Consider the following 21,887-nt stretch of genomic DNA (forward strand, 5'->3'; position numbering starts at 1 on the left):
TTCCACACAGGACCATCCAAAAATCAAACCACCTGTCTCAGCATTGTCCAAACGCTTCTTGAACTCCAGTAGGCTTGGGGCCATGATGACTTCCCTGGGAAGCCTGTTCCACTGCCCAAAAACCCTCTCAGTGAGGAACCATCTCCTAATATCCACCCTGACCCTCCCCTGTCACAGCTCCATGCTGTTCCCTTGGCTCCCGTTGCTGTTACCAGAGAGAAGAGATCAATGCCTGTCCCTCTGCTCCCCAAGTGAGGAAACTGCAGCAATGAGGTTGCCCCCGAGTTTCCTCTTTTCTAGGCTGAACAAATGAAGTGAACAAACCTCAGCTAATCCTCATACATCTTCCTTCACCATCTTTCTTGTCCTCCTTTGGACACTCTCTAATTGTTTTGTATCCTTCTTATATTGTGGCACCCAAAACCATACACAGTACTCAAGGTGAGGCTGCACCAGCACAGAGTAATGTTTTACGTTGTGTTCCTTTCATAATATTCTATTTTATTTTGGACCACTAAGAAGCAATGACTATCCTGCTGATTTATAGGACAGGATTACTATGTTTTGTTTCTTTCTTTCAGTCCTGCTGTTGCTGAATGGTCCTAGCGGCAAGAAACTAATTTTCCTGAATCCCAAGTGGATACAGGCAAGTATACTTGCTGGTTTCAATCATTTTTCAGCCATAATAAAAGATTCTGATTGGGAGTCAGAATCCCGTTGTTGCTAGATGCAATTATTAAACTGGTGCTTGCTTAAGAAGATTTCATAACCTAGACCCCATTAGACATGATAAACAGATGGAAAACAAGTAAAGGGTGCAAAGGAACAACAGGGAGATGTGCAAATTTAGCATTGTACATATCAATAGTTTTGGAATTATGTGGTTTATAGGCAGTGTACTACAGCTAGCTTCTACAGGGAGACAGGAAAAACGTTTTTTGATGGAGTTTTTTAATACAAGAACCATCACAATGCCTAAAGAAAAGGCAAAGTAATACTTTTGCATGCATGAGACAGATAAAGTCTTATGAAGAACATCACGGTCCACGATAAAGAGTAAATGAATAAAGAGAAAGCAAGTTGTGAATTTACTTTTACAGAGATTCCAGACTAGCTTTCATTTATCATTTGACAATTCACCACACTGGATCCCATTTTCCCCATACAAAGCTGCAATGTCACATAGAATTGGCATTTCATTAAGTCTGTAAAAAAATAGTGTTGATTCACAGTGTCCTCTATTTTTTTGTTCTAGAAGGCAGTTGTTATTACTTGGAATTTCATGCAGTTCTCTGTTTTCCTAAATTGTTTATTATTCATCGAGCCTGAGGAAATGGCTTGAAGCTACAACTGGTGCAGTTCATGCTGGGTATCAGGAAAAGGTTCTTCACTGAGAGGGTTGTCTGGCATTGGAGCTGGCTCCCCTGGGAAGTGGCCACAGCACTGAGCCTGCTGGAGTTCAAGAAGCGTTTGGACAAGGCTCTCTGACACAAAGTCTGATTTTTTGGGTGGTCCTTTGGAGACCCAGGAGTTGGATTCAATGATCCTTGTGGCTCCCTTCCAACTCAGGATATTCTATGATTTCATAAAATCATGCTCACAAATTTGTAAGTATCAAGAGCATCAGTCATGAATGAGACCTTTACTATATTAGGCACAGAATGAACCCAAACTACAGAAGTCCCTTCCCAAGAAATTCTTTCACTAAGTATAGTAGAACACAGACAGGTACAAAGAGGCAGTATAAAGAAACAAGTATTCAGTACACTGGCTCCTCAGAAGTTACTTTTTAGCATGGTAATATGGGACTCTTGTTTTTCTTCAGGAGGAAGCTGAAGGAGAAAAGGAAGGCAGACTTTGTAGCTGTTTATGAGTAACTCCTCCCATGCTTAGGGGCAGTGGATAAAGGAAAGCACGAAGGAGCGTTTTGAAAACTTAACAAGTAGGAGATGAAGGCAGATAAAATGGACTGATGAGAGACGGGATTCAATCTCTCAACAGCAAAGATTTCCCCCACCCATCTGCTTAGGCTTTCCCAAAGACACTGCATTGGTTGCTCCTGTGCCAGTGCACCTCTGTACATGTAGTTACCAATGTAATTACTCCCCTCCCCAGCCAAAACACACTGGCAGAGGAGAAACAGGAGGAGAGAAAGGAGCATGCAGCTATCCCTTTGCAGTTATCAGGACCTGATGATTTGAGGAGAGAGTCTCCTTGGGAAATTTCCTTCTGGCTTGGCCTGAGGTCTGGTTCTGTTCACACTGGTGTAATTGGGAGTGACTTTGTTTGATACTTAACACTAGCAATCAGTTTTGTGATCCAGTAAAGCTATCAGATCAGAGAATGTCACCCACTTAATACTGAAAACAGTATGAGATGATGTGATCACAGTCTACAAGTACCTCTGCAGAGAAAAAAGTTGTCATAAGGAAATCTTTAATCAAGGCAGAGGAGGGAAAAGTGACAGATAAAGCTAGCTATGTAAAAAACCTCCCTTCAGACTAAAACTAAGATCAGAAAATGGAAAAAATACAGACCTTGTTGGTTTGTGCATCATTGAATGCCTTTTGACATTGTTCCATTTCATTGGACTTTTTTTTTTTTTTTCTAGAAGAGCACCATGAAATTCTAGTCTCAACAATGCTGTCTGAATGATCACTGTAAGACCATAAAGCCCTACAATTAAAAAAAAAAAAAAAAAAAAAAAGAAAAAGAAAAACAGACCTGCATTTTTCTTCATTCTCCTCTGTGCCAGGTGTGAATCAAAAGTGGTGGATTGTATTTCTCCAGTCTAAGCAAAAGTAAACTGGCTCAGTGTTTCCTTTCCCTCTCATCTGCTGCTGCCTGATGTCAGCCCCCGGTGATGCCTCAGCACCTCAAGCTGTCTCTATCTTCCTTTCCAGTGCTGACTCCAGTGCTTGTTGTTACGTGTTTTGCCTGCATGGCAAGTTCTTAGTCTGCCTCTCTCAAATGATGACTTCCCTGGCTGGACCTGCTTCTCTGCTTTAAGACACTCCCAAAAGCTGAGGTCTTTACAGTGTTCTATACACCAGCATAGGAAACTGCCTGAGAGGAAGCAAAGGCTGTCTCATATTGGTTGGAAAGGGGTAGTAAGATCTGATCTCTGCCCAAGACCCCACATTTATATGCAAGTATATGCACAATTTGCTGAGCTTTTGAACACCTTGTCTTTTCATTGCCCTGGATAACAGCAAGAAAAGAAGGGCAACTTAAAAGAATTTACGTTAGCCTGCTAGTCTCCAAACACAGACACAAAACCTCTCTCAACAATCAGTATTTGCCAAACTCAGGTGAAGAAATGAATCAGTGATTTTGAGCGTCATCAAAATTATATCCTGTAGAAAAATGTGAAGCAGTGATTTTCAAACTGTGATCCAGAAGGCAAGAATGAGCAGGCCACAGCTGGCCCATACAGTCATGTTAAATGACATCACATATTTCCTTATGGTGGGCTGTGAAAAATTTTCACATTTCCAAAATATTCTGAACCCCCAAAGTCTACAAACAAACTATTTAAAAATTATATTTGGCTTGATAAAAAGGAAGATAGGAAAACAGGTTGCTAACATTCTGGGAGGGTCAGCTTTAGGAGAGAACAGTATTGCCTACGGTAAAACTACTTGGGCTGGCATTGTGGTAACATGACATGGAAAATGTTGGTTTGCTCTCAAGAAAATGCTGTAGTAAGTAAACGACTGGGGGGTGGACCTGTCTCCTGGAATACTGTTTGAGGTGTTTCTGTCTTTTTGTTTGTTTGTTTTTAATTCTGCATTGTGTAATGGAGGGATGGCTAGTGCTTTGTAATCCTGCTGCAGCAGTCAATTAATAGTGACAGCTATGCTCATCCTTTCCAAGAGCTACTCCTGTGTGTGCTAGCTTTCTATACTAAGTATTAAACTTCTTCTGAGAAAGGGTTTCTCAATTTAAGGCCTCTTACTTGCCAATCTCATTGTGATGTTCTTGTAGATCAGAAACTTGATGTAGAGATCTTTCAGTTTTCAAGGATACTCCAGAATTTCCTGGTTTAGAAATAATGTATTGCCATGGAAATTTTACAAGAGCTGTGGCTGGAAAAACACTGGATTCTGGACCACACTGGAGACTTAATTACCTTCCTATTAACTGCTCTTCTCACCAAGTAAGGCTTAGATATGTTCCGCAGAACAGTCTCGTGAAATGTGGGCAGTACATTAACTAATTCACACTAAGTGAATTAGACACTTTCTCAGCCACAGTTGCATCTGCTAAATCCTCACAGCAATTATCCTTCCTCTTTCAATCTTCCTTTCTGCATTTTCTGCTGAAGTCTCTGTGTTCACATTCTAAAGTTCTCTTGGTTGTAGGCTCAAAGCCTGGGTTACTGTTAAACTTTCTGTTTAGAATATAAAAATATGAAATTTGTTATTCCTATTACAATGCCATATGTATAACTATAGGCTTTCTCTTCTGGTTATCTGAGCAGCCCCTACTATCACCCTATGTCAAAGCATCTGAGTGAATGTGATCAAATTCTTTACTCTATATGGTTTTATATGAATCACAGTCCTCGTTTTAAAAAACACTGTATTAGCCTGCTGTGGTCTAGGAGTTTAATTTCATCTGAAGTCACAGTCACTAGATAAAACACTGCTTCGACTCATTTAATCAGTTTGTTCACTGAGCTTCCACAGATTACAACTTTATCTTCCGTATTACATATGTTTGCTAGCTCACCCTATGAACTGATATAATGACCAAGGTGAGTAGTAAACATACTGTGTGCTACCAGCATGTGGCAGAGCAGAACTGGGAACCTGGTCAGCACTTCAGACCACCTGCTGGACTCCCATTCCCCTCTGCTTGCTACTCTGTGCAAGGGATCCCACAAAATATTCTTTGCTGTAGCCATACATTTGGAATGTCCATGGGATCTTCCTACAGCACAATGGAAAGGAAAAGTAAAAGAAAAATTACATGTCATAATTTTCCTTGTGAAGTGGTTATTGAGACAGCATGTCAATCTTAACTGTCTTATGCAATAAAGAGCATGAAGTGGTATGTGTAAATCCAGCCTGCAGAAAGTTACTAGGCCGAAATTCAATGTTTACAGCTACTTACGTATGCTAACACAAACCGAAAACTGAAGTGTGATTCTGCATGCAAAAGGGGCCTCTACAGAGAGATTACCTGAAGCACTGGCAACACTTATGCCGAATTTACTCTCGTTCGGTCAATCCTTTTGCTTCTTTCTTTATGTACTAGTGAACGTGTATAACTTCAAGAAAAAGGCCAAATAATGTAACACATAATTTGGAGAACTGCATGCAACCCGTGGCCTTTACTCTACCCCATACCATGACTTAGATTTTAGAAATCTATTCACAAAACTGTTCTTCCTCATTAAGACCTGCCAAATGAGGCATGATAAGCAGTCCAAAAGTGTTCCACTTATAAAATAGAAAAAAGTCCAATACTACAAGGTTTGGGGCTAAATTTTTGTTGCTCAGAAAATTCAGATTGCCTGAACACTGAGAAAGAAAAGACAGGTATCTTTTTCCTGTTTCACGATCCTACACTGTCACAATCAAACCAGACTCTGGTATGACATTTTTGGTTTTTCTTTTGGCATGCAATTTTCCCTGCAGACACACAATAAGCATAACTTTTTTCTTCCTCAATATACTCCTATTTGCATTGCCACGCGACAAGCAAATACAGCTCTCAGTAATTCATACACATCTCTGAAGCCCACCAGATCAATGGGAGTTAGGCCAAAATTAAAATAACTTTGCCTCACCAAACTGCAACCCTGTGCCCCTGCAAAGGGGTGAAGAATTGCTATCTTTTTTCTGACTGCTTGTCTCTTTCTTTACTCACTGTTCAATGAAAACACATGCTATTGTAAGCTGTGCAAAGGGATACCGACCACCTGTGTTCTGCAGTGTGTCACTGCTCTGCTTGGGGGCTGGTTTGTTACCTAGAGTTGTTACTCCTGTATTTACAGCTGAGCTTATTGTAACTTTCATGCATTAATTTATTTCAGCAGAATAAGGTTTTTAAAGGCTTCTGTCCCTCTCCAAGTGTCTCCTTCCCCTTTAACTGTTTTAGAAGATAGAGAACGTTGGTCCTTAGGCCAGACAAAAGCCATAATTGAATTCTGTTGACCTCAGTCATTTTAGTGCCACGAATACAAGACCTTCCCCTTCCTCTCTGTGCACACACAAAACCAGAAGGCTCACATCTGTGGAAAAAATTAGCTATATGCGTGTGTGCCTGTGCATGCATGTGTCCACACGCATCTGTCTGTGCTTTTACATGTACGTGCATGAACGTCTGTGTCGCTGCTTGCAAGCCATGTCAGCAGACAGCTACACACCCATGCATGCGGAGTGAGGTCAAAGCAAGTATGGGTGCAGTGGGCCTCAACAGATGTCTCATGGCTCTTTGCCTGCTGCAGACCTTGGCTCTTCCAGCCGTACAACCAGCAAAGTCCTCATCCCAGTCATCTGAGCACACATGCCTACAGGGTTTTCTGTCCAAGGAGATGGCCAGCTCAGACTCTGTCGTGGGAAGCTGAGTCAAGCTGTGAGATCTCTTCCTGAGGACAGGGCTAAGTCTGGAAATGTACCCTCCCTGGGGCTTTCTCAAAGGAGATGGGCCACAGGCTCAGCGAAGCATTCACTGATAAGTTTTGATCAGGCTACCTAAGAAACAACAGGTCTCTTCCCTCACTAGCCACAGTGCTGTCCGACTGTGCTGGAGCACTCTCCCTCCCCACTCACCTCTTCTGTCTCCTACTGGGTTTCTCCTCCTACTGCAGTCATGGCACAGATGGGAGCTCCTGCTACTAGAACCTTTCGGCCCCACAAAGTAGCCATCTCCTGCCCACAAACTACCTGCAGAAAGTCCCTGCCCCAAATCCTGAGCACTGAGTCCTGCGCAGAAGAGCAGGAGAGGACCTCCCCAGCCCCTGCCCACCACTTCACGAAGCCATTCAGGTACCCCAGGAGGTGCCTGAACTTCTCCTACCTTCCCAGGTGAGCCAGGGCAGGTGGTGGGTCGTGCTCTCCAGCTCTCCGCTCCCCTGGACGTGCCTGCAGCCTGATTCACGGGCACCTCCAATCCAGCGAGAATCAAGCTCCACCCAGGGCAGAGGGTGAGTAAGAGCGAGAGAAAGGCAAACTCCGGAGAGTTATTCCCTCCCCAGGATTGCAGGGGAGCCAGAGATAAGGGCTGCACATTCCTGAGCCGCAGGCGGCCTCTCCCTTCCGTCTGCCCGGAGCCTGTCAGACCAGCTCAGGCCTGGGCCTTGGAGCAGGCCTGGGAAGCAGGCTCAGTACTGACAGCCGTGCAGGGACCCTGGCTGCCAGTCCCAGGTTTAGCTCATGCACACCGTAGTCCAGTAGCTGCCCTGGAATTGAGGGTTTGGGCTCTGGAGGGACTTGTCATGCTCAGGGGTCCATGCTGGGGAGACCGTTGTGTTGTGCACTGTGCGCCCATAGGGCCTGGGCCATGGCACCATCCCAACAGGAGTGACTGGAGTGCTGGACCCTCGGCCTCCCTCTTCCACAGCAGGGCACTGGCATGCCTCTGAAAGGTACCAGAGGCCATGCCCACGCACCCCCATCTTCCTGGGAGTGCCCTTAAAGAGTACCTGAGGCTGTACCCGCGGCCCCTCCTGTCTCCCTGGGGGTGCTGTGCGGAAGTGTATCTGAGGCCATAGCCGTGCCTCCCCCGTCTCCCTGCGCGGCCCCCCCGCCCCGTACACTGTCATTTGCACCCCGGCCCCGCTGGCAGAGGGGCTGTCCTGCTGGCACTGCAGCCGCGCGTGGAGTTGGAGCCAGCTTCAAGCGCAGGCTGAGAAGGGTTAAGCGAGATTCCCCGCAGCCCCGGGCGTGGCAGCTCCTGTTATTTCGCCTTTCATGTTCTATCTTATTCAGCCTGGCAACCGCCGCGGCTGCTGTGTGCCGGGCGGTGCCCGGGCGGCTGGGAGGGCGCGGCGGGAGGCGGCTCCGCGGGAGGCGGCGGTGACTCAGGCCTGGCAGCCCGGTTCTGGCGGGCCCGGGCACCGCGGCGGGCGGGGGCGGGGGCGGGGCTGGGGCCGGGGCCGGGGCCCGGGCCGGGGCGACGCGGGCGCCATGTTCCAGAGGCGGGGAACGTGGCCTCGGCGCTCGTTGAGCTTATCCTGCTGGCGGCGCCTGGGTGCCCGCGCAGCGCAAGGACGGCGGGACGGGGCCCTGCAGCGAGGGCGCGGGGGGAGGCCGGGCGCTGTGGCCGAGGGCGAGCGGCACAGGAAGGCCGGGCGCGGCCGGGTGAGCCGTGATGCGTGGTGCATGTGCACGCACAGCGCGGTCAGGGCGTGCCCGCGCATCCCGTACCGTCCATTCCTGGGTCTTGCTTCCTTCTGTATGGTCATGTGTTGTATGATAATTTCGTGTAAGCGTTACAAAGCGTAATTTAATATTAAGGAGCCAAGACAGGAGGGGATGTCTTCAGAGCTTGGAAATGTGCACGGTTGTACAGACATCAGTAGCGTCCTTGTGGGAAATTTTTCAGAAGGAGCTTATTTCACTCAATGCAAAAGGACGGAGAGAGTTCCAACTGAGGAGGTAACCAGTAAATACAGCTTTTAATCATCCTTCACTGTGTTGCCCAGGGCATTATTCACCACACGCCACTTAAGCACCAGACTGAATGGAGTTATTAACTTCCATGTAGGTGTTGCCGTGCTATTCATCAGTATACTGCTGGAATGCTCAACAAACATCAATTAATTTCTAAGTACTCAATTGGGCTGTGATGGTGTGATTATCTCTATTTTGGAGGAAAGGAACTGGAGCAGGAATATTCTATTTACAATGCCCCACTTACTTTGAGTGCTTAGTTGAAGACTTCAAGAATTACACCTTTTAGGGATACAAAGAATGCAGGATGGATGGCCATCCATGGAGGTAAAACAATCTGAACTCTGTAGTTTCTTATCTGTCAGTGGTTTCAGCTGCAAGTAGATGTTTCCAGCAGCAATCATCCATCCATCACGTGACTTATCTCTGCTTTGTCTTGCTGTTTTCCTCTTCTCTGGTGTAATTGTGTATGTCTTGGAATATTTTCCTTTGATAAAGTTTTTATGTTGTTCTTGTTTTCAACGTGTAGGTTGCTATCTTTGTTAGAAAAGGCAAGATCAAATAAATGTTTTGAAATACAAGTAAGCCTAAGCAAATTTGCTTTCTGGTGGAAAGTTCTGTTGTGCCATTGGGATGGTTATGACAATCTCCATCAAAATTTAGATCTTCAGATGATCTTTGTATTTTCCATGTGCACACCCTGGAGGTAAGAAGCATAACTTAGAATTTATCCAAAGGTGTTTATCCAAAGAAGCCAGTGTAAGGAGTACTTGGTCAGTTTGATGCTCTTGTGGTTAACACATTGCTGAGGAGATACTCTGCTGTATTATGTAAAGTTGAAGCATGGTTGGTTAATGCAGTTGTTCAAAAGCATGAATAACTGTGGTCATCATCTACTGGGATAAGATTGAATCTTATAGATAATAAAAGACAGCTGAATGTATTAGTTGTTACTGTTATCTGAGTATAGAAAGACTGTTATCTGAGTATAGAAAGAAATCATAGAATAATTTTGGTTTGAAAAGTCACCTTGGAAACAAATAGTCCAGCATCCCCATTCAATTCAGAATCCATTAGATCATGTTATTCAGTAGTATTTTCTGTGTTTTTTTTTAGTATCTCCAAAGACAGTGATCCGACAGCTTCATTCAGTTCCTGTTCCTAAGCTTGACCACCCTCATGGTGATTTGCTTTTTCTAACTTGTAATTGATTTTTTTATTGCCGCTGATGCCTGTGAGTCTGATAATATGTCTAAACAACACTGACTGCTCCAATTGTGTGTACCTTCAGCCAAAGGAAGGTATATGTGATAGAAGGCTTTCCAAAATACTTTATTTAACATTATGACCATGACTCAGGTTCTGCTTTGACCGGCTGGTTTTCATCCATGAGGTGATCTGAACCTTCTGTGCTGTCTTGATGATGTACACAGGTTGTGCCAAGAGATGCACAGGGCTGTGTGCTATTTGTAAGCTGCTTGGCTTCGAGTCCGGGTCATCTGGCATTTTCCCTAATGGCAAAGAAAACTAACATTGTAAGTAAAGGGTCTCTTGCAAAGATGAAGTTGATTCCTTCCCTGACTGGTTATCAGCAGTTCAGTCATAACTCACTCCAGTTATAATACGGCATCTTTAAGAAGTGAAGGTTGTTTGTGAGATTCACAGACAGGAGTACAGCCTAGAGTGTGCTTCCTGAAGTACCTAATACTCTGTTGACAATGTTAAAGAAGCAGGTTTAGCACATTTGTTGTAAAGAAATTTCAAAGCTCTTTCATATCTATTTGTTAGTCTAAGAAATTACATTGTCTCCTTTTTTTAAGTGAATAGTTTAAGATACAGTTCTGTCTTTATTTGTCCTTCCATTTAATTGTAACTCAAACACCATTCCAAAGGAGGCCAAAAAAGTGATGATACTGCCAATAGCATCCTGGTAATGATATATGTATGTAAGGCAGAATTTATTTGACTCAACATTGTTGATTACAATGTAGGTGTCCACAACACAGCAAGTTACCCATGATCATTTTATAGTCTTTGGAGGGCTTTTTACTATGTCAATGGAGTCTAGGATGCTATTCAGATCTTCGAAAACAGAGGTGAACTACAGCTAAACCCCACTGAGTACAGAGGGAGATGAATCAGCTATCTTATATAGAAACACCTAAATTTAGATGGGATAAATAGCACTTCTAATCTGAAGATGACATTTAGGTTGAGCTGAACCAAAGATGACTGTAAGGAGAGCAAGTTTCATTTAGTTTAGGTCTTTTTCATGTATGATACTGAAACATGAATTTTCAAATCCCCCTAAAGGTCAAATAAAGATTGGTTCACAAATTATTTTTTTTGTGATTGTTTCACAAAAATTTTCAACAAGGTTTCAGTGTGTGGCCTTACAAACCTTTTATTCCTTAAATAATAATTATTTGTAATAAAGTTTAAAATTATCTGTCAAGGAATGTAAAATCCACATAAACTCTGGCTCTAATTTCTACCAGCAAGCAAGATCCCTTTTGAAGTATTCTTCCTGGATACCGTATTTGAGGCGAATGTCAGTGTAGTGTCACTTGCCTTCATAAAGCTTATGGCCAGAAAAAACTATCGCTCTTCTGCTACAGTCTACTATGTTATAATGTACATAGAATTTAGTCTTCTGCATTGAGTCTAGTAACCTATATTTGACTTAAATATTTGTCAATAATTCAGCTAACATAAACACATCACCTTTCAGTCTTCTCTTCAGTAAATTAAATAAACAACATTTTTAAATCTCTTCTCCCATCCTTTAAACTGTATTTATTGACTTTTTTTTCTTCTAGCTTAAAAATCTATCAAACTGTAGAGATACTTTTGTCAGGCACACTACTGCTGTATATACAAATGAATCAGCAACATTATGTTACCATTATCAGCTCTTCCACGTTTTCTGAACTTTAAATAGGTTTGATGTTTCCTGAGCCAGTGTCTGTTTTACTCTAGAGTGAAAATTATCTAGAATGCCTGATTTTAAGAAGGGAGTTCATGACAGAGGTGATCTCATTGCTAATGGTCTAAAAAATACTTCTTCATCACACTTACAGAATTAGGATATTACCTTTCCAATCATATAATAAGTTTCCAATAACTAGAATCATAGAATATCCTGAGTTGGAAGGGACCCATAAGGATTAAGTCCAACTCCTGGCACCACACCAGTCTACCCAAAAATTCAATCCATGTGACTAAGTGCACAGTCCAAATGCTTCTTAAACTCCGACAGGCTTGGTGCAGTGACTACTTCCCTGAGGAGCCTGTACCAGTGTGCGACCACCCTCTCAGTGAAGAACCTCTTCCTGATGTCTAGCCTAAACCTTCCCTGTCTCAGCTTGACACCATTCCCTCAGGTCCTATTACTGGTGACTAAAGAGAATAGATTGGTGCCTTCCCCTCCACTCCCCCTCGTGAGGAAGCTGTAGATTGCGATGAGATCTCCCCTCAGCCTTCTCTTTCCCAGGCTGAACAGGCCAAGTGACCTCAGCTGCCTATCATGCATCTTCCCCTCTAGACCCTTCACCATCTTTGTAGCCCTTCTCTGGATACTCTCTGACATTTTATGTCCTTTTTATACTGTGGTGCCCAGAACTGCACACAGTACTCGAGGTGAGGCCACACCAGCACAGAGTAGAGCAGGACAATCCCTTCCCTTGACCGACTAGAAATGCCGTGCTTGATGCACCCCAGGATACGGTTGGCCTTCCTGGCTGCCAGGGCACACTGCTGGCTCGTATTCAACTTGCTGTCAACCAAAACCCCCGGATCCCTCTGCGGGGCTGCTCTCCGGCGTCTCATTGCCCAGTCTGTATGTATAGCCAGGGTCGCCCCGTCTCAAGTGCAGGACTTAGCACCTGCTCTTGTTAACCATGCGGTTGGTGATCGCCCAGCTCTCCAATCTGTCCAGATCTCTCTGCAAGGCCTTTCCACCCTCAACAGAGTCCACAACTCCTCCAAGTTTAGTGTTACTGGCAAATTTGCTCTAAACACCTTCTAGTCCTACATCCAAATCATTTATAAAAACATTGAAGAGGACTGGCCCTAAAATGGAGCCTTGGGGGATCCCACTGGTGACCGTCCACCAGCCAGATGTGGCCCCATTTACCACAACCCTTTGAGCCCTGCCCGTCAGCCAATTGCTCGCCCATCGTATGATGTTTTTGTTTAGCTGTATGGTGGACATTTTGTCCAGTAGGATCCTATGGGAAACTGTGTCAAAAGCTTTACTGAAATCCAAAAAGATCACATAAGCTGGTTTCCCTTGATTGACTAGATGGGTGATCTTACCATAAAAGGAAATCAGATTTGTTAAACAGGACCTGCCCCTCATGAACCCATGTTGTCTGGGACCAATGACTGCATTGTCCCTCAGGTACGCTTCAGTAACTTCAAGGATAATCTTCTCCATAATTTTATCAGGCACTGATGTGAGACTGACAGGCCTATAATTGCCAGGGTCTTCTTTCTTGCCCTTCTTGAAAATTGGTACATTTGCCAGCTTCCAGTCTACTGGGACCACTCCAAATTCCCAAGACCATTGAAAAATAATTGAGAGAGGTTCCATGATGATGTCAGCCAGCTCTCTAAGCACCCTGGGATGAATCCCATCTGGACCCATGGACCTGTACTGATCCAAGTGGAGCAGCAAATCCCACACATGTTCAGGGGCAGTTGGGAGTTTATCATTCCCACTGTCATGGTTCTCTAGCTCAGGGCACCCTGGGTCCTGAAGCCCATCATCAGCGTTGAAGACAGAGGCAAAGAAGGCATTAAACATCTCTGCTTTGCCTATGTCCTTGTCTGTGAGGTGACCTTCCCCATCAAGCAGCAGACCTATGTTTTCTTTGGCCCTCTTTTTTTCTGTCACATATCTAAAAAAAAAAACCTTTTTATTGCCTCCCACTGACCTGGCCAGCTTCAACTCTAATTGGGCTTTGGCCACATGAATTTTCTCCATACAAACAGTGTCCCTGTATTTCTTCCACATCGCCTGACCCTCCTTCCAGCAGTCGCACATTTTCTTTTTCTGCCTAAGCTCCAGAAGAGGATCCCTGGTCAGCTAGGCTAGCCTTCTGCCCCACCTGCTTGACTTCCGATATTTTGGAATTGCCTGATCCTGTGCTTTTAGGAGGCAGTGCTTAAAAGACTGACCAGCACTGATCAATGCCAATGCCTTCAGAAGCAGTTTCCCAGGGGACCTTGCTGACTAGTTCCCTGAGCAGCCTGAAGTCTGCTTTCCCCATATCCAGTGATGAAGTTTTGGTGGCAGTTCTCCTTCTGTCACCATAAATTCTAAACTCAACCACTTCATGGTCACTATGACTGAGACGGCTGCCAATTGCCATGTCTACCACAAGACCCTCTCTGTTTTCCAGCAACACATCAAGGAGGGCATCTTTCCTAGTTGGCTTAGCACCTGCACCAAGAAGTTATCATCTAGGTGCTTTATGAACCTCCTGGACTTGCTACTGTCAGCCGTGTGGTAATCCCAGTTGATGTCTGGCAAGTTGAAGTCACCCATAAGTACAAGGGGAGTTGATCTCAAGGTATCTCTTAGTTCCGCAAAGAATAATTCATTGGTGTTGTCATCCCGGCCGGATGGTCTGTAATAGACTCCCACGACATCCTTTTTATTTGTTCGTCCCTTAATCCTTACCCAGAGGCTCTCTACTTTGCCATCGCTAACTTTAAGTTCCACACAGTCTAGCCCCTGCTTCACGTACATCACCACCCCCCAACTATTAATAATGTTTTGCTGCTTTATTATTCAGAAGGTTGGTTATGTTTATTTTTCCTTATTATTTCCAATATAATACTAGTTATTTTTAAGGAATTGTCAGCCGATGCATTTCTTAATTTTTTTTTACTAATTTTATTGTCATACTGGATTAATTTAGTAATACCCGTAGATAATTACGATTTGTGACTAATGTCTTCGCCAGGGCTCTTTTATGCTGACTACCTTTAAACAAAGAGCCAATAGGAAAGAGACATTTGCTGGCCCAGATTGCTTATAATATGGGTTAATGACATGATGCTACAGTGGGATAAAACAAAGTAATCAGAATTAAGTGTACCTAATTTCAGATTGCAGCAGTTGTTACAGCTGTTAGACTTCAACACCCAGAGAGAAAGCAGCAAACAAAGTAACAGTGACCCTGCTTGAAAAGATGGGCAGGCTATTCTGCATTCTGCTTACACAGAATGCACACAGCATTCTGTCCACAGCAGCTTTCTATTCCCTATCCTAGGAAATTTTGTCTGTAGCTGTATTTCAACTAGGTGATACAGTAGGCTGAACCAACGCATAGCACAAACATCTGTGTGATCAGTAATGGATATGGCTGATTGCTGCTCACTGAGCCACAGAGTGAATGAAGATAAAACAGGTATACGAACTTTGTGATTGTAGTGGCTTTTGGCTTGAAATAATGATATTCCCACATGCAGGGCTCAGTAAGCTCTTTTCTACTCTTAAGGCAGGACTTTGATGATACTTGACTATTGATTAGGTATCATTTTTTTCCTCCAGTTAGATCTTGTGAATACATGCTGTATCAGTTTTATCGGTTCAGATCAATGGTTCTGCAGCCTATTTAATCTGTGAATGAGTTTCTCACCACTTGTATGAGTAAACATATGAATAAATGGCTGCAAAACGTTACATAATAGGTCATATTTTTCTACACATATAATTGCATACACCATGTTTTGGTCCAACTGTCCTGTTTTTCTTCCTGTCCGAGGAGGTTAATATTAAGGAATGTTCTAAGTAGCTGTGTCCTTCAGCTATCTGGGGCCTTGGGATTCCTTCTGCCTTCCTGCTGGAACCAAACTTGGTGCCTTCAGCTGGGGTTGTTATCAACAGCAGTCATATTTAACACTACAAGAAGTAACCTCAATACAGGCAGTCAAGTCTTGTTTTTCCTATTTGGCTGATCAGTATATATGTTCTCAAGGGAAAGCACTTACACTCCCCGCTCTCAAGACTTACAAACACACGCATGCTTTCATGGAACCCTTAAGTATCAGCATGTCTCCAATGTCTGTCCAATACCCCAGCCAGATCTGGAGCCCATATACCCACCCTACCTGTTTCCCACCTACTGGCTAGTCCAGCTTGTTGTTCACTAGTGAACAAATGCATGCAGTCACACTCTTGTCTCAGATACATGGTAGCCTGTGGTCCCATTCCTGCATATTTATGTATTTATTTATTTATTTATTTTGATGTGCCCCATGGTGGACACTTGGTTCTTAGAAATTTGTACCCATTCGGGAAAGTGACTCTGCTTTTCCTTATTGCTTAAGGACATTCAGGCTTCTGACCTGCAAAAGAGTGCATGTCATAAATTACACATATATTCACCAGTATGAATTTAAATAGCAGCACTGACAGATGCATGAACAGAAGTGATGCTATGGCATCAAGTCATTTTGATGAAATTATATAAAGTTATTTCTCTTATAAAACTAATGTATATAAAAACACTATCTTATGCAAGGGAGATATACAACTAAAGTATCCATGAAGCCACAAAAGTTCAATTTCTGGCTGCAGACCTGCAGCACATAGGCTTACCAGGGATGAGGAGGATACTGAAAACAAAGAAGAAGTTAAAGAGCTGAGATGACAACATTATGCATATGCTGAGAATTAATGCAGGAAACACAGACTAGAATAACTGGTGGAAGAGACAAGAACTTACCCAGAACTTGAGGGAGCTGCTTAAAGTATGATTATTCCATGAAAAATGTTACTGGCTTTCCTTGGGTAGTCCACAGTAATGAAGATGCTCGGCATTATCGTGAACTTGTTTGCATCTTGTATTTTAACTGTTGTGTTTTTTTTTTTTTTTCTTTTTATTTCTGACATTTGTACCTATACCTTTGCCACTTCACCATAAACTGAGAAAGATAACATTTTCTCTTTAAACTTACTAAATTTTTGAATTGTTTCTGGATCCATTTCATATAGTGGCTCAGCAAATTAGTGCATTGACACAATTGGCAGGAAAGGGCAGAAGTGTACTGTAATATGGAAAGGCATGTCCGAGGCTGTATTGTCCTCAGCCCAATTCTAGGATTTTGTTGGCATAGCACGTAGACAAACCTTGCCAAAATACACAAGAAGGACATAAATACCTGCCTCCTGTATATCAGTGTTCATCCTTCTCCTCTGGAAATCACAAAGGACTGGAAGAAAGTGACAGCCTGTGCTTGGAAGGACTTCTGCCTCTAGCTGATCAATGTGAAATCTATGGTCAGGAAGCCAGCTGTTGAGAACCATTCTCATCTGTGATTTATTCAGGCTGGATTATAACTTGAAAACATGGCCTAACAGAATCTTATCTTTCATTATGTCCTCACTCCCTACGTACACCTCTCATGCGTCAGGGACTGAAGCTTTATTTTGTCTGCCTGTCCTGGTCAAAACTGTTAGCAAGTTAAAAGGGAAGTAAAAAATGAAAAGGCATTAGTTTTATTTGCAACATTATTGATATTGCTTATCCAACCATTTTACTTCTCTTATAATTTGATTATCTTTGTTCTTCTTTGAAGGTATTATCTGTGCCATTGCTCACACTAGCAAAGACGTTAGTGTTTGTTCTTAGGAAAGACAGTTGCTGCTTTCATTCTACAACAGTATGCTGGCTAGTAGCTTGTTTATAGCTGTGGGGAAATAAGATTTAATAAGAGCAAGTGTAGAGTCCTGCACCTGGGAAGGAACAACCGCATGTATCAGTACAGGCTGGGGGACGACCTGCTGGAGTGGAGCTCTGAGAAGAAGGACCTGGGGGTCCTGGTGGATGACAGGTTGACCATGAGCCAGCACTGTGCCCTCGTGGCCAAGAGGGCTAATGGGATCCTGGCGTGCATTAAAAGGAGTGTGGCCAGCAAGTCAAGGGAGGTGATCCTCCCCCTCTCCTCTGCCCTGGTCAGGCCTCACCTGGAGTACTGTGTCCAGTTCTGGGCTCCCCGGTACAAGAAAGACAGGGATCTCCTGGAAGGAGTCCAGCGGAGGGCCACGAAGATGATACAGGGCCTGGAGCATCTTCCCTATGAAGAAAGGCAGAGAGACCTGGGTCTGTTCAGCCTGGAGAAGAGAAGACTGAGAGGGGTCGCCTCAATGAATATAAATATCTGAGGGGTGGGGGACAGAAGGATGTAGCCAACCTCTTCTCAGTGGTTTGTGGGGATAGGACAAGGGGCAATAGCTACAAGTTAGAGCACAGGAAGTTCTGCACTGACATGCGAAAGAACTTCTTCACAGTGAGGGTGATAGAGCATTGGGACAGGCTGCCCAGGGAGGTTGTGGAGTCTCCTTCTCTGGAGATATTCAAGGCCTGTCTGGACGCCTACCTGGGCAGCCTGCTCTGAGGAACCTGCTTTGGCATGGGGGTTGGACCCGATGATCTCCTGAGGTCCCTTCCAACCCCTAATGTTCTATAATATATTTCCCAGAAGAGAAATTGGAGAGAAGTAAAGTTTGGAGATCGTCAGTGTTATTAGAAGATAGGATGGAACAAGCTCAACTGTTTTCTCATTTGGACTGTCTGAGAATATTTATTTCTAAAGCACTGACTAAGGTGACCTGCAGAAAGGGCTTGTTTTGTCCTGACAAAGCACAAAAACACTTCCTAGTTTGCATTTCTAGCTGGTGTATGATCCCACTCTACAAGTTGCGTCATTCAAGTCAAATTAGGAAGGAACAAGATTCTTAGTAATCAGCGGTGACAAGGGCAGTCCAGAAGAATTCTATGATTCTGTGCTTGGTTGTCTCTCCAAATCTTTTTCATTTCTCTAAAATTATTTAGCCATATCAGTAACTGTTAGAATCATCATTTTATAAATGGCTAGCAATGATAATGGAATAAATCTCAGATGAATGACAAATGTCATAGAGTTTGCAGAGGAGAAACGCAGGAAGAGACAGGACTAAACATGATCATCCAGTGTAAATATCAGGGCCCTAAGTGCACTAGCAGGCTATAATGGCCCTCACTAGCCTTCAGTCCATGGGCCCCAGGATCTCCATTTCACCTTCAGCCGATGCCTTCTGTCCTGCTTGAGCTACATCAGAAGAATATTGCTTTCCATCCCAGCTACAGCCATGCCCATGCCTGCTTATCTGGGCCCTGAACCGTGACTGACTACCCATCTTCATCTCAGACCTGTTTTGTCATTATGGACCTGCCCAGCAATCAGCTGTGTCTGAACCTGGTCACCATCACTGGACCTGACCCTGACCAGTGGTCAGACTTCCTAATTTGACCTCAGATCTACCTTGCCACCACAAGCTTGTCTTGTTGTCTGGACTCTCAGCTGACCCTGTCTCCATCACTGTTCAGTCATTATGGGACTGAGTTCTGGTTGGTGACACTCCTAACCTGGCTTAGGAGATCTTACTGTCATGCTTTGCCCCAGCTCTCCATCCTGTAAAGAGCAGTTGGCCTTCTATGATCACTATCAGTATACCAGGAACAGAGACACAGCATCTCCACCGAAGACGATGAACTGACATGACCCAGGACCTGGAGGAGAATAGTAACACATCTTTCTTGATCTCTTGAGTTGCTTACTTTAGCATTTCAGATCCCCTGGACTACTATAATAGGAGAGAAGACAGTGAAGGCTCCTTTTGACTTAACATCTGTGACTAACCCTTTCTGCCCCTTCCATTTTTGATCTATTCCAGACACTTCATTTGTATACATTACCTTATCTGGGTTAAGTGTAACTTTGCTTTCTCCTATCTATCTAGTCTGAAGCTGTTTAACAAGATCTTCCTGTTCTTATTCCAGCTCAGTATCAAGAAGTAATAGCTACCAGCAGGCACTCAGCATAGAACTTATTTTTTATGCAGCGAACACATGCTTGTGTATCATTGAAGAATTCATTGTACTCCAGTCTTTGACTTCTCAGCCTTGCTTTGCTCACAGATACTGGAGGAGTCTCTTCAGAAACTTGCCTCCTTCATTCCCCTCCCAGTTCTTCATGGTAATTTTTCATTGTAAAGATTATTTTTTTCAAGTGTGGCTATGGAGAAATCTGACATTATTATAACAGGACTGACATCTGAAAAGAAGTATGGAAGTGGGAACATTAATATAAATTTAGTCCTGCCTAATTTCACTATTATGCTTATAGTGTTTTTTGTTTGTTTGTTTGTTTTTCTGATTTTAGTGAAAAAATGCATTAAATTAACAATCTAAAATGGGGAATAAGAGGAAGAATCATTACAGTCAATATTGTTGTCAGCATAGGGTGGCATTCAAATTCAGTGTGGCTGAACTTTCAGTATGATCTGACATGCATATGCTTGGCCTGGCCAGTTAAAGTCTCCCCCCAGAAAAAAGGCTGGATCCCCTATGATCTGAGCTCATCACACCATTTGCCAGGGTCTCTAGCTTCAGTAGTAAAAGTTGCATTTTAATTTCTAATGTAGATTCTATTTACATAAATCAGTATTGTAGCACGTAGAGAAGACGCAGAGTGTAAAGTCATAGAATATCCTGAGTTGGAAGGGACCCTTAAGGATCATCAAGTCCAACTCTTGACACCGCACAGGTCTACCCAAAAGTTCAGACCATGTGACTAAGTGCACAGTCCAATCTCTTAAGTCAGTTTAAATGCAGTTGTCTTGCATGAGAAGACCAGAAAAACTAATCATCATTTTGCAGTGAAAACATATTAGAAGAATGTTTGCTTCGATTGACTGAGAATTCAGCAAAACCGCAGGTAAGTAGTTTCTGTAGTTGAAGAACTGCACCTTTTTATTGTCTGAAGTTGTCGAACTTCAGCTTCCAAACATGTAGCTCAGTCTCTGTTGCAGACGTTGCTAGGCGCCTTTGCACATTTAAGCACCCACTGTTACATCCCGTGATCTTATTAATTTAGGCTGACTTGTTTTCTGTGAGTGCTGCCCCCAGATTTTCCAATAAGCTTTAAAGAATACTGTACATTCATTGCAGACATGTCTTTACTCTTCACAGGTACGTACCTTGCATTTGAGTTTCTTAAAGCACTTTTGTTCAAACATGCTCCCACTGTCAGGATTCGCGCGGCTGAGCACGAATGTGCCACTCTCGCAGTGCCTCCTCCCCCCTCGGTTCTGCTCCATTCAGAGCCGCTGGAATAAGTCTGTGTTCGCTGGAAGGAACGCCCCCGCCGGACAGCGACCCAGCGCCCCGCGGGTCGGCGCCTGCCCGCTGAGGGGTTCGCGGCTGAGGGCGCGGGCGGAGCTGGGCGCTGGGGCGGTGTCACCGGGCGGCGTCACCGGGCGGCCTCGCGCTGCCGCCGGGTCCAGCACGGAGGCAGCGGCCGTGCCGAGACGGGGCGACCGCGCCGTACGGCCGCGGCTCCCGTCCACTCGAGGTGGCGGAACGGCTCCGTGCCTCGCTGTTGGGGCCGTTCGTCGTCGAGCTCTTGCGTCGTCAAAGCAATTCAAGCAAGATTTAAGGACCTGGCTCCTGTGGCCCGGCCCGTCTCCTGCGGCCGGGAGCGGGTTTGCGCTGCGGAGCCGGTGACCCGCGAAGGAACGGCGGTGCCCGGCCACGGCGGGTGACACCGCCGCTGCAGCCCGGCGGCCCGCGCCTGAGCGGTCCCGGCCGCCCCCCTGCCGGCAGCACTAAGCAGCTCTTTGCCCCGCGCGGCGGCAGCGGCCAGCTGTCGGGACTGTCGGGACATAGTGACTGACTCAGCCTGCGAGTTGCTTCGTGTCCTTCAGCTACCACTGACTTGAGGATGTTCTGACAGAGCTGGATCGGTGGTGATACAGTATGCACTGTATCAGGAGAACAGAGCCAGTTTAATGTGTATTCCTTAGTGTGTGTACCCATACAGCTTAGTACCTGATTTTCTTCTTACATTTTGATTTAGTTGTGACATTTTACCTATGTTTCTTTCCTTTTCGTGGTGTGCCTTTAAATCGTTCTAATGTTCATTCTCAGGCTTAGTTCTAGGTACTTAAATCTTGCTTGAATTGCTTGTTTAAGGCCTTAACCAGAAGTGAACTTAAAAGTTAGCTAGTCTTTTCACACATTTGCAGAGCTGTGCCAATGGATCTTGGGGTTGTAAAAGCAGGTGTTATATGTGAATGGAATGGAATGGAATGAACAATTGCAAGGGACCTATAGAGATCATGAAGTCCAACTGCTTGACCCCTTCAGGGCTAACCAAAGTTAAAGCGTATTATTGAGGGCATTGTCTAAATGCCTCTTGAACACAGAG

At 44.3% G+C, this 21,887-nt stretch overlaps 1 protein-coding gene and 2 long non-coding RNA genes across 5 annotated transcripts in view; 1 reads left to right on the top strand and 2 right to left on the bottom strand.

Moving 5' to 3' along the window:
• Window positions 1–7,867, bottom strand: part of FAM83H (family with sequence similarity 83 member H) — a 30,484-nt gene extending 22,617 nt beyond the window's left edge. For both annotated transcript variants that reach the window (XM_005026033.6, XM_005026032.6), the window contains exon 1: window positions 7,030–7,867. The gene's annotated coding sequence lies outside the window, so the exon portion shown is untranslated. The remainder of the gene's footprint in view (window positions 1–7,029) is intronic.
• A 290-nt stretch (window positions 7,868–8,157) lies between these two features.
• On the top strand, window positions 8,158–11,397 carry LOC140001770 (uncharacterized). The gene is made up of 2 exons (XR_011807302.1): window positions 8,158–9,806; window positions 9,984–11,397. It is a non-coding gene; the product is annotated as an uncharacterized lncRNA (long non-coding RNA).
• Window positions 9,978–21,499, bottom strand: LOC140001771 (uncharacterized). Of its 2 annotated transcripts, none has more exons than XR_011807304.1 (3): window positions 20,659–21,499; window positions 17,605–17,714; window positions 9,978–10,135 (listed from the first exon to the last, which is right to left on the bottom strand). It is a non-coding gene; the product is annotated as an uncharacterized lncRNA (long non-coding RNA). The 2 variants fall into 2 exon arrangements; XR_011807303.1 differs by lacking the exon at window positions 9,978–10,135 and adding an exon at window positions 11,543–15,983.
• Window positions 21,500–21,887: the final 388 nt, after the last annotated feature.

The sequence above is a fragment of the Anas platyrhynchos genome, chromosome 2, assembly GCF_047663525.1.
Source record: "Anas platyrhynchos isolate ZD024472 breed Pekin duck chromosome 2, IASCAAS_PekinDuck_T2T, whole genome shotgun sequence".
Taxonomy (NCBI): Eukaryota; Metazoa; Chordata; class Aves; order Anseriformes; family Anatidae; genus Anas; species Anas platyrhynchos.